Source organism: Salvelinus fontinalis, chromosome 18, assembly GCF_029448725.1.
Source record: "Salvelinus fontinalis isolate EN_2023a chromosome 18, ASM2944872v1, whole genome shotgun sequence".
Lineage (NCBI taxonomy): Eukaryota > Metazoa > Chordata > Actinopteri > Salmoniformes > Salmonidae > Salvelinus > Salvelinus fontinalis.
The window spans coordinates 3888157-3900230 of record NC_074682.1 but is presented as its reverse complement, the minus strand read 5'-3'; the positions used below and the strand labels follow the sequence as shown (position 1 = coordinate 3900230).

At 43.4% G+C, this 12074-nt stretch overlaps 1 protein-coding gene across 1 annotated transcript in view; it reads right to left on the bottom strand.

Moving 5' to 3' along the window:
• The window catches only part of LOC129814823 (RNA-binding protein Raly-like), a 152948-nt gene that overhangs the window by 42214 nt on the left and 98660 nt on the right, over positions 1-12074 (bottom strand). The gene's annotated exons all lie outside the window — the stretch shown is intronic.

The following is a 12074-nucleotide window of genomic DNA, read 5'->3' as shown; positions in this document are numbered from 1 at the left end:
TAGCGCCTGAGACAGCCTTTTTGACCACCTTAAAACAAAACACCAAATTATGGAATTTCTTGTGAAAGAATCCCTACAATAGAGTTCCAGACACTTGTAGAATCAATGTCAAGGCATTCTGACGGGTTGGTGGTGGCCCAACACCCTATTAAAGGTCCAATGCAGCCATTTGTATCAGTATTAACAGTGAAGTACCTTACTGTGATTGTTTTCAATTAAAATAAAATAAATAAAAAAAATTCTCAAGCAATAATTTCGCTAGGACTGTCTGGGAGTGGTCTGAGTGGGGAAGGGAAAACCGAAAACTAGCTTTTATTGGCAGAGAGGTTTGGAACTCTTTCTTATTGGTCTATTAATTATTCAAAGCCTAAGCCAATGGGGGGGAGGTGTCATAGAGTCCTGTGACACTTGTGAGGTTTGTAGAGCAAAACGGACAAAACCATCGTGTTCATGAGAATCTCCCCTTTCCACAATGGGGTTTGTAGTTTGTAGCCCAAACGGTTGTGATGCTACAAACAGAAGTTGGCACATCTACGGTACGGACTTCAGACGAGTCCCCTGACACTTGTAGTGGTTGTAGACCTGAACAGAGACCACCACCGTGTTCATGAGAGTCACATTTTTCCATATTCGTTTCCGTGAGAAGACAGATTTTCGGGATGTCTCATGGTCTGACAAACACCGCTATAGCTCTGCCACCTTTCACCCCAGATGCGGATGTGCGACATCGGCGGATGTGGTGGACTGAGACGCATCCAATGCAAAACTGATATCTCTATCTTAAACTGTGTTCAAATATTTTATCAAGGTTTAAGATAAATGATTCAATAATTCTACCCGGAAACTTAACCATTAGGATTAGAGGTTATGTAGCATGGACAAGGGGTAATTATAAATGATAACCATTGTGGAAGAAAGGAATGTATGTGTGCGCCGAAAGAAAGCAAAGAGACTTCTTAACCGATGTTTGAACCGACCCAGCTATAACTCTGGGGAGATAAGATAAGACAGGGAGAGCCCCTCCAGGTTTTCCGTATCTGGGGGGGGACTGGAACTGTCAGCTGAGTGGTAATAAACTGTGGTGAGACTTCAGGGGAAAATCCCATATATTAGTGTGTATGTATGTGTGTAGGTTAAGAGCAAAGTATAAAAGGAAAGTTTTTGTATATACACGGGAGAGCTCTCGCAAATACATTTGTATCTGACTAATTGTGAGATGGGAATTCCGTCTGTTTCATTTAAACCAGAACTTTACAACCTCTGGGTTTCAGACCTAAAAATATAATTGCAATTTATGAACATTAATTACTAAATTACATAACTGACAGATTTTTATGGGGATTTTTTAAATTATGTTACTTAGACTGACACACCGGTGGGTCATTCGACTCTAAGGGGTTAACTAATTTACCACCTGGTGATGTCACAAGGCAGGCCTAAACTCCATCCCACCAAAACAGGCTGAAATTTCAGGTGATCTTTTCAACCAGCTCTTACACTAAAGGGAATTATAAAAGTTTTAACAATTTCAAGGTATTATTCCAACCTCATAGTGTGGAAATAACATATATAAAACACAGGGAAATCATGTTTTTGACTGCACTGGACCTTAAAGACACTATGTTGGTGTTTCCTTTATTTGAGCAGTTACCTGTATATTCACTCAAAAAGACAGCCAATAGTTTGTTGAAATCCCAATGTGTTATCACTGCACTTTCAACCCCATAAAAGCACAACAAAAGGCATTTTAGCCCAAAACCTGGTTGCCTCTGCCAGGAGGCTGAAACTTGCCGCAAGTGGACCTTCCAGCAAGACAATAACCCCAAGCACACATCAAAATCCACAAAGAAATGGTTAAGTGGCCACAAAATCATAATTTTGCAATGGCCATTTCAGTCTCCAGACTTGAAACCCATTATAAACCTGTGGTTTGAATTGAAGAGGACAGTCCATAAGCACAGATGAAGGATATCAAAGATCTGGAAGAGTTATGTATGGAGGAATGGTCTAAGATCCCTCCCAAGTGATCTCTGTCTGCGCCACTGACTTAGTCTGGCTTTAATTCCAGTTTGTCTACAAGTTAGTAATTGATATGTTGGATTCACGTCTACACCTCAAACGAAACGTTAACAAACATAAGTAAATCAAATAAATCTTCAAACACACTTTAAATAAAGTTTGATTTGATTTACTCCTATTCTTTAACTTAGATTTCGTGTTGCGATGAAGACATGAATCCAACATATCCATTATTAACTTGTAGAATTGGAAATACATTTGAAATCAATCAAAGCTTGAAACCGTAGACCTATATGTATTGTAAATGTTTTGTTTAATCCTTAAATTGAAAAAAAAGCTGATGATGACTCTTCACAAATGCTATATACAGTTGAAGTTGGAAGTTGATATACACTTGGGTTGGATTCATTAAAACTCGTTTTTCAACCACTCCACAAATTTCTTGTTAAACAATAGTTTTGGCAAGTCGGTTAGGACATCTACTTTGGGCATGACACAAGTAATTTTCCCAACAATTGTTTACAGACAGATTATTTCACTTATAATTCACTGTATCACATTTCCAGTGGGTCAGAAGTTTACATACATTAAGTTGACTGTGCCTTTAAACAGCTTGGAAAATTCCAGAAAATGATGTCATGGCTTTAGAAGTTCTGATAGGCTAATTGACATCATTTGAGTCAATTGGAGGTGTACCTGTGGGGGTATTTCAAGGCCTACCTTCAGACTCAGTGCTTCTTTGCTTGACATCATGGGAAAATCAAATTAAATCAGCCAAGACCTCAGAAAAAAAATGTAGGTCTCCACAAGTCTGGTTTATCCTTGGGAGCAATTTCCAAACGCCTGAAGGTACCACGTTCATCTGTACATACAATAGTACGCACGTATAAACACTATGGGACCATACAGCCGTTATACTGCTCAGGAAGGAGACGCGTTCTGTCTCCTAGAGATGAACGTACTGTGGTGCGAGAAGTGCAAATCAATCCCAGAACAACAGCAAAGGACCTTGTGAAGATGCTGGAGGAAACAGGTACAACAGTATCTATATCCACAGTAAAACGAGTCCTATATCGACATAACCTGAAAGGCCACTCAGCAAGGAAGAAGCCACTGCTCCAACACCGCCATAAAAAGCCAAACTACGGTTTGCAACTGCACATGGCGACAAAGATTGTAATTTTTGGAGAAATATCCTCTGGTCTGATGAAACAAAATATAACTGTTTGGACATAATGAACATCGTCATGTTTGGAAGAAAAAGGGGGAGGCTTGCAAGCCGAAGAACACCATCCCAACCGGGAAGTAAGGGGGTGGCAGCATCATGTTGTGGGAGTGTTTTGCTGCAGGAGGGACTGGTGCAATTCACAAAATAGATGGCATCATGTGAAAGGAAAAGTAGGTGGATATATTGAAGCAACATCTCAAGACATCAGTCAGGAAGTTAAAGCTTGGTCGCAAATGGGTCTTCCAAATGGACAATGACCCCAAGCATACTTCCAAAGTTGTGGCAAAATGGCTTAAGGACAACAAAGTCAAGGTATTGGAGTGGCCATCACAAACCCTGACCTCAAGCCTATATAACATTTGTGGGTAGAACTGACGAAGCGTGTGCGTGCAAGGAGGCATACAAACCTGACTCTGTTACATCAGCTTTGTCAGGAGGAATGGGCCAAAATTCACCCAACTCATTGTGGGAAGCTTGTGGAAGGCTACCCGAAATGTTTGACCTAAGTTAAACAATTTAAAGGCAATGCCAAATACTAATTGAGTGTATGTAAACTTCTGACCCACTGGGAATGTGATGAAAGAAATAAAAGCTGAAATAAATCATTCTCTCTACTATTATTCTGACATTTCCCATTCTTAAAATAAAGTGGTAATCCTAACTGGCCTAAGACAGGGAATTTTTACTAGGATTAAATGTCAGGAATTGTGAAAAACTGAGTGTAAATGTATTTGGCTAAGGTGTATGTAAACTTCCAACTTCAACTGTAGGCCTAAAGAGCATCATTGTTCATTAGCATCATCATGGTTACATTTGATTTGCTCTGTTAAACTTACCTTTTGGAATTACTTTTTTAAAAAAGCAACAGTGAATCTATTTCATTTTAAAGTGGAATTCTCTCAACAATCATTCTCACGATAGCACATTGGTACTAGTCAGTGACATATATCAAAGCTGGGCTTGGTTAAAACCCTGGATGGGAGACCAAAAGTGTACTTTCCAGTAAGAGGTACTGCCCTGCCTATTGTTTTTTTCTAATAGTGGATGTAGCGTTGAAGATCTGAAGTTGTTTCAAAGGTACAAATTCAGCATATTTTATACAAGGTTTGTCTACGTTGAAAATTAATGACATAATTCTGTGGTTGAAATTTCACAGTTTGTCTTGACGACTTTTTGCAAATCCAATGTGTTTTACATTGATTGCATAGATTGCATGTCACAAAAGGTTGACAAATTACATTGAAACAATGTTTATTCAACCAGTTTGTGCCCAGTGGGTAGTAGCTTTTCTACTTGTTTTGGAAGTCAATTAATTCTACGGTAAGTCCCCTGGTGGTAGCGTTGCTGCGGTAGATATTCAACTTGCTGGAAGGACATACAGTAACTGCATTGGTTTAATGAGGAAAAATGTATAACTTTAGTTTCTTCCTGTTGTGCAATCTGTTCTATGAGTCAATAGAGAAATACCCGACAAGATAATGCAGAAAACCTTTCAATAATCTATAACAATGGACAAAAGACTACCATATAATGTCAAGGTTACCCTTAAAGTGACTTCTGTCACTTTGCAGACACAGTCATAACAAAACTACATCTCCAAGGGTCACCCAGTACTCTCAACTTTACTGTTACTTTTGGCGGTGCATTTTTTTTGAGAGATTCAGGACATTTTCAAGGATTCTACAGTACGGTAATGGAGTGTGTAAAAAGCAATGTACAAAAACATTTTTAAAGATGAGAGTTAAAAGGAAACTGACTTCAATAGGACTGAAGTTGATTATGTTGTACAGAACAGTGTGAAGCTGCTGTACGGCCTCCTTTGTGTCTGTGTGGAGATCATTGGGAAGCAGTGTCTGACTGAAGGCTCATGCCGTCTCACTCTCTGACAGCCCCTCTGCTGAGCCTACATCGAGCCCAAAACACTTTGCGGTTCCACTTTAGGAGCTGAGCAGTCAGTGAGACATGCGAGAGATACCGTTCAGCAGTTTTGGAGGGAGAAATTTCACAAGTCGACTGAAGCTGAGCCTCCATGGTTAAGCGTTGAATGGCAGCTTTTCCACGGTCCAAAGACAGTGGGCTTCGACAATTGCGCATGCAAAATGTTAACATGCCACTGCAGAAATCCATTTCTCAAGGTGTTTACATGCTCCATTAAGGGGTAGACACATGGTGTATCTAAGTTATAAGGGTATATTGCCGTTGTTTGTGAATACTAGAGTCTACAGTCGAGTACATTTCTCTAGGTTTAAGTTTGAGCCAATAAGGTTTGAAGAGGCCAAGATGTCTCTGACAGCTCACAACACACACGACACAAGGACAAACTCAATGATGTTTTGTGTCCTCCAAATGCAGCATTTGTTTTGTTTTTCTGCTCTGGGTTCATGGATTTCACTGTGTACGTGTCCTTTCTGTAACGGTTTCTCTCCTCCTCTTCGTCTGAAGAGGAGGAGTAGGGATCAGACCAAAATGCAGCGGGTTTTGAATACATAATGAACATTTATTAATAGAATGACGAAACACGAAGAACACTAGAATAAACTTCAAAACAAATAAACGACGTAGGCTGACCTAAACTTGAGAACTTACAAATACACGAAGAACGCACGAACAGGTACAGACTACAAACAAACACTACAGTCCTGTGTGGTACGAACATACATACAGACACGGAAGACAATCACCCACAAACAAACAATGTGAACAGCCTACCTTTATATGGTTCTCAATCAGAGGAAACGTCAAACACCTATCCCTGATTGAGAACCATATAAGGCTAATTACCAATGAACCTAAACATAGAAACACAACCTAGACTACCCAACCAGCTCACGTCCTGACCAACTAAACAAAGTAAAACAAAGGCAAATAAGGTCAGGAACGTGACACTTTCCATCTGATGATAATATGGTGGCACTGAGGAGGGTGCTCGTCTTGCCGATGCCTGCTCTACTTTTTTATGGCTATGTTTGTAGCAATTATTATTATTATGTTTGCTCAGAATGTTCATTCAATAATTTCAAATGACCAACAAACACTTCTGGTTCATGAACCAGAAGCTACAAACTTCTTCCAGCCTCCCAGATCAGGATTACTACATGTTCTCGGCACAGCAGGCTTACCTGTTGCAGCTGACCGAGATGACCGAAGGCAACGTAGGTGACGGATAAGAGGAAGGAAAGTTCCTGGTGTACCGAAGTTGAAAACGGCTCAAGCTTCTGTTCGCCCGACCTGGAGTTTCTGATGCTAAAATGCCGACCCCACTATGCTGAGGGAATTCACGTGTGTTATTATCACAGCTGTGTACATACCACCAGAAGAAAACACCAAGGCGGGACTCAGTGAACTCGTTAGATCGTCAGCCAGCAAGAGTCCTCTCAACCGGAAGCAGTCTTTATTGTCACTGAGGATTTTAACTAAGCACGTTTAAAAAACATATTTTTTAAAATATTTTTAAATCATCCAAAATATATCCTGCCCCACAAAAACAAAAGTGCATTCAGAAAGTATTCAGACCCCTTCACTTTATTCACATTTTCTTATGTTAAAAAAATATATCCTTGTCAGTCTACACATAATACCCCATAATGACCAAGTGAAAACAGGTTTTTAGAAATGTTTGCAAATGTATCAAAAATAAAAACTGAAATACCTTATTTACATCAGTATTCAGACCCTTTGCTATGAGACTCGAAATTGAGCTCTGGTGCATCCTGTTTCCATTCATCATCCTTGAGATGTTTCTACAACTTGATTGGAGGTCACCTGTGGTAAATTCAATTGATTGGACATGATTTGGAAAGGCACACGCCTGTTTATATAAGGTCCCACATTTGACAGTGCATGTCAGAGCAAAGGTCGAAGGAATTATCGGTAGAATTCCGAGACAGGATTGTGTCGAGGCACAGGGGAAAGGTACCAAAACATTTCTGCAGCATTGAAGGTCCCCAAGAACACAGTGGCCTCCATCATTCTTAAATGGAAGAAGTTTGGAAACACCCGGCCAAGCTGAGCAATTGGGGGAGAAGGGCCTTGGTCAGGGAGGTGACCAAGAAAACCCGATGGTCACTCTGACAGAGCTCCAGAGTTCTTTTGTAGAGATGGGAGAACCTTCCAGAAGACCAACCATCTCTGCAGCACTCCACCAATCAGGCCTTTATGTTAGAGTGGCCAGACGGAAGCCACTCCTCAGTAAAAGGCACATGACTGCCCACTTGGAGTTTGACAAAAGGCACCTAAAGACTCTAACCATGAAAAACAAGATTCCAAGATTGAAATCTTTGGCCTGAATGCCAGGCGTCACGTCTGCAGGAAATCTGGCAACATCCCTACGGTGAAGCATGGCGGTGGCAGCATAATGCTGTGGGGATGTTTTTCAGCGGCAGGGACTGGGAGACGAGTCAGGATTGAGGGAAAGATGAGTACAGAGAGATCCTTGATGAAAACCTGCTCCAGAGCGCTCAAGACCTCAGACTGGGTCGAAGGGTCACCTTCCAACAAGACAGCGACCCTAAGCACACAGCCAAGACAAAGCAGGAGTGGTTTTGGGACAAGTCTCTGAATGTCCTTGAGTGCCCCAGCCAGAGTCCGGACTTGAACTCAATCGAACATTTCTGGAGAGACCTGAAAATAGCTTTGAAAGGATCTGCATAGACGAATGGGAGAAACTTCCAAAATACAGGTGTGCCAAGCTTGTAGGGTCATACCCAAGAAGGTTCAAGGCTTTAATCACTGCAAAGGTGCTTCAACAAAGTACTGAGTAAAGGGTCTGAATACTTATGTAAATGTGTGATATTTCAGGTTTTCATTTTTAAGACACTCTTAAAACAATTCAAAAAACTATATATTTTTTTGGGGGGGGGTCATTGTGGGGTATTGTGCGTAGATTGATGAGACATACATTTTTTTTCGTACATTTTAGAATAAGGCTGTAACATAACAAAATGTGCAAAAAGTCAAGGTGTATCAGGTATGAAGGTAGGACCCAGATGCAGACAACGTCGAATTAACAATGGTTTAATAATCCAACAGGGGCAGGCAATAGACAGGTCAGGGCAGTCAGGGTCAGTAAACCAGAGGTGGGGCAATGGTACCGGACGGCCTGCAGGCTCAGGGTCAGGGTAGGCAGGGGTCAAAAATCCAGAGGTGGGGCAAAGGTGCAGGTCGGCAGGCAGGCTCAGGGTCAACAGCAGGCAGAGTGGTCAGGCAGGCGGATTCAGAGTCAAGCAAGCAAGCAAGGCAAGGTTCAAAGCCAGGAGGGCGAGAAAAAGAGAGACTGGGAAAAGCAGGAGCTGAGACACAAAAACGCTGGTTGACTTGACAAACAAGACAAACTGGCAACAAACAAACAGAGAACACAGGTATCCAAGATGGCGTAGCAGTGTAGACGTGTTTGTTTAGTCCTCTCGTGTACGTTTGTATTTTTCGTATTTCTTGTATATATATATTTTTTTAATTCTATCTCTTTTCGATTTTTAATTCGATTATACCTTCCGGTAACCTACCTCACCCAATGTGATACGGAATCGCTATTATTTTTTAACTTTGGAACACATTCAAGAACCCCCAGTAGCTTACCAGCTAATCAGCTACAAGCTATTTAGCCATTTTTAGCAGCTACTAGCAGCTTTTACCTTCTGCACAGACACCAGCCCTGTTATTAGCTATGTTATTAGGATATTACTCACCAATTTTACCAGCATCGGACTGTCTCTCGACAACAACGCCGGATTCCTGCCGTAATCCCTGAGCCACTACTTCTGATCCTCACAGCTAGCTTGCAGCTAGCGCCACTGCCACGAAGCTAGCACCAGTTAGCAAACACAATTCTACAATCACAACCTCTCTTTCGCCATCGCCATCCGGCTTGGATTCTCTGTCGACACGACCACGTCTGGTCTGCAGACGAATACCCCATCCGCTGTGCCCTCAACCGGCCTCCGGTGCCCTCAAAGACCCCCTCCGTCTGAGCAGACCACCCCCCGGGCTACTAACTTTAAATGCCACGTGCTAGCTTAGTGGCAGCTTCCCTGCTCCATCTACGGCTGCCCCCTGGACACTATGATCACTTGGCTACATAGCTGATGCCTGCCGGACTGTCCATTAATTCACGGTACTCCATTCTGGTTATTTGTGTTTTATCTGTCGGCTCTGTGTTTTAACTCAGGCTCTGTGTGTAGTTAATCCGACCCTCTCTGCCTAGTCGTCGCCATTTTTACCTGCTGTTGCTGTGTTAGCTGACTAGCTGCTGTTATCTCACCTGTTGTTTTTGCTAGCTCTCCCAATCAAGACCTGCAATCACTTCATGCCTTACTGTATGTCTCTCTCAAATATCAATATGCCTTGTATACTGTTGTTCAGGCTAGTTATCATTGTTTTGGTTTGCAATGGACCCCGTAGTTCCACTCTCCGTACCTCTGATACCTCCTTTGTCCCACCTCCCACACATGCGGTGACCTCACCCATTGAGACCAGCATGTCCAGAGATACAACCTCTCTTATCATCACCCAGTGCCTGGGCTTGCCTCCGCTGTACCCGTGCCCCACCATACCCCTGTCTGCACATTATGCCCAGAATCTATTCTACCACGCCCATAAATCTGCTCCTTTTATTCCTTGTCCCCAACGCTCTAGGCGACCGGTTTTGATAGCCTTTAGCCGCACCCTCATCCTACTACAGTAAAGTTCTGTCATACTTTCCAGGTCTATGCCCAAACAGTTCGAACTTCTAATTTTAAAAATTAATCTCTCCAGAAATAAGTCTCTCACTGTTGCTGCCTGCTACCGACCCCCCTCAGCTCCCAGCTGTGCCCTGGACACCATCTGTGAATTGATCGCTCCCCATCTAGCTTCAGAGTTTGTTCTGTTAGGTGACCTAAACTGGGATATGCTTAACACCCCGGCAGTCCTACAATCTAAGCTAGATGCCCTCAATCTCACACAAATCAAGGAACCCACCAGGTACAACCCTAAATCCGTAAACATGGGCACCCTAATAGACATTATCCTGACCAACTTGCCCTCCAAATACACCTCTGCTGTCTTCAATCAAGATCTCAGCGATCACTGCCTCATTGCCTGTATCCGCTACGGGTCCGCGGTCAAACGGCCACCCCTCATCACTGTCAAACGCTCCCTAAAACACTTCTGCGAGCAGGCCTTTCTAATTGACCTGGCCCGGGTACCCTGGAAGGATATTGACATCATCCCGTCAGTTGAGGATGCCTGGTCATTCTTTAAAAGTTACTTCCTCACCATATTAGACAAGCATGCTCCGTTCAAAAAATGCAGAACTAAGAACAGATATAGCCCTTGGTTCACTCCAGACCTGACTGCCCTCGACCAGCACAAAAACATCCTGTGGCGAACTGCAATAGCATCGAAGAGCCCCCGCGATATGCAACTGTTCAGGGAAGTCAGGAACCAATACACGCAGTCAGTCAGGAAAGCAAAGGCCAGCTTTTTCAAGAAGAAATTTGCATCCTGTAGCTCTAACTCCAAAAAGTTCTGGGATACTGTAAAGTCCATGGAGAACAAGAGCACCTCCTCCCAGCTGCCCACTACACTGAGGCTAGGTAACACGGTCACCACCGATAAATCTGTGATAATCAAAAACTTCAACAAGCATTTCTCAATTGCTGGCCATGCCTTCCTCCTGGCGACTCCAACCTTGGCCAACAGCTCCGCCCCACCCGCTGCTACTCGCCCAAGCCTCCCCAGCTTCTCCTTTACCCATATCCAGATAGCAGATGTTCTGAAAGAGCTGGAAAACCTGGACCCATACAAATCAGCTGGGCTTGACAATCTGGACCCCCTATTTCTGAAACTGTCCGCCGCCATTGTCGCACCCCCTATTACCAGCCTGTTCAACCTCTCCTTCGTATCATCTGAGATCCCCAAGGATTGGAAAGCTGCCGCGGTCATCCCCCTCTTCAAAGGGGGAGACACCCTGGACCCAAACTGTTATAGACCTATATCTATCCTGCCCTGCCTATCTAAGGTCTTCGAAAGCCAAGTCAACAAACAGATCACTGACCATCTCGAATCCCACCGTACCTTCTCCGCTGTGCAATCCGGTTTCCGAGCCAGTCACGGGTGCACCTCAGCCACGCTCAAGGTACTAAACGATATCATAACCGCCATCGATAAAAGACAGTACTGTGCAGCCGTCTTCATCGACCTGGCCAAGGCTTTCGACTCTGTCAATCACCATATTCTTATCGGCAGACTCAGTAGCCTCGGTTTTTCTAATGACTGCCTTGCTTGGTTCACCAACTACTTTGCAGACAGAGTTCAGTGTGTCAAATCGGAGGGCATGTTGTCCGGTCTTCTGGCAGTCTCTATGGGGGTACCACAGGGTTCAATTCTCGGGCCGACTCTTTTCTCTGTATATATCAATGATGTTGCTCTTGCTGCGGGCGATTCCCTGATCCACCTCTACGCAGACGACACCATTCTGTATACTTCTGTCCCTTCCTTGGACACTGTGCTATCTAACCTCCAAACGAGCTTCAATGCCATACAACACTCCTTCCGTGGCCTCCAACTGCTCTTAAACGCTAGTAAAACCAAATGCATGCTTTTCAACCGTTCGCTGCCTGCACCCGCACGCCCGACTAGCATCACCACCCTGGACGGTTCCGACCTAGAATATGTGGACATCTATAAGTACCTAGGTGTCTGGCTAGACTGCAAACGCTCCTTCCAGACTCATATCAAACATCTCCAATCCAAAATCAAATCTAGAGTCAGCTTTCTATTTCGCAACAAAGCCTCCTTCACTCACGCCGCCAAACTTACCCTAGTAAAACTGACTATCCTACCGATCCTC